This window comes from Manacus vitellinus, unplaced genomic scaffold, assembly GCF_001715985.3.
Source record: "Manacus vitellinus isolate BGI_N305 unplaced genomic scaffold, ASM171598v3 scaffold_78_pilon, whole genome shotgun sequence".
Classification (NCBI taxonomy): Eukaryota; Metazoa; Chordata; class Aves; order Passeriformes; family Pipridae; genus Manacus; species Manacus vitellinus.
In genome coordinates, this window is record NW_021940807.1 from 185,761 (window position 1) to 186,607 (window position 847).

Sequence of the window (847 nt, forward strand, 5' to 3'; positions counted from 1 at the left end):
GCTTTGTGGGGTCCCAGGTTGTGTCTGAGCCAGGGTGGAAAACCTTCCCTTTGTACGAGTGAGGGGGTGGTGGCCCCTGGGGGTTCCCCGTTGGTCACCTGTGTGTGCAGGGCCTGGCATGGGCCACTCCAAGAGAAGCAAGGTGGGATGGGCAGGAGGGGAAGGTCGGCTCCTGTGGCTCTGCCCCTGGCTGTGCCAGCTGTGACACACTGCCACGGGCACCAGGGGCTCTCACTGGCCCCGGGGGGTGCCCACAGGACGCCTCTCCCCTCTGATCCCAGGCTTGAGAGTCAAAGCCATGATGGGGATTTTCTGTGGCTGAAGGAATCGGATCCAACCGAATTCCTTCCCCCCCCTTCCTTATGGCTTCCTGTGCCAGCGCCATCTCAGGTGCCCCTGACTGTGCCACCACGCCCTGCCCGGCCTTCCCACCCCACAGACTCAGGCCCAAGCTGAGGAGGAACATCTAGAAGCTTTATTTCAACCCTTTACAATAGTAAGAATCACAACATCAAGTCAGGAAATGTTGCTAAGGAGACGACGGTCTTACAGCCCCTCGGGGAGGGTGAGACACAAAGGCAGAACCAAACGGGTGGGTCCCCCCAGGCAGGGGGGCTCTGCCCCAGCCCACCCCCCGAGCTGTGGTCTCACACCGAGCACTGACCTCCCCCTGCCCGGGGACAGCCGCGTCTGCCCCGCGGGCACCCCCGCAAACAACCCTGTGACACAAACGACAGGAACACACTGAGAACACGTCACACGCTGCTCACGCCTCACGACAGCCCGGGGAGGTAAAGAGTGTCACCCCGCGCGGGGAGCTGAGGCAGAGAGGTTCAGTGGCTTCCCG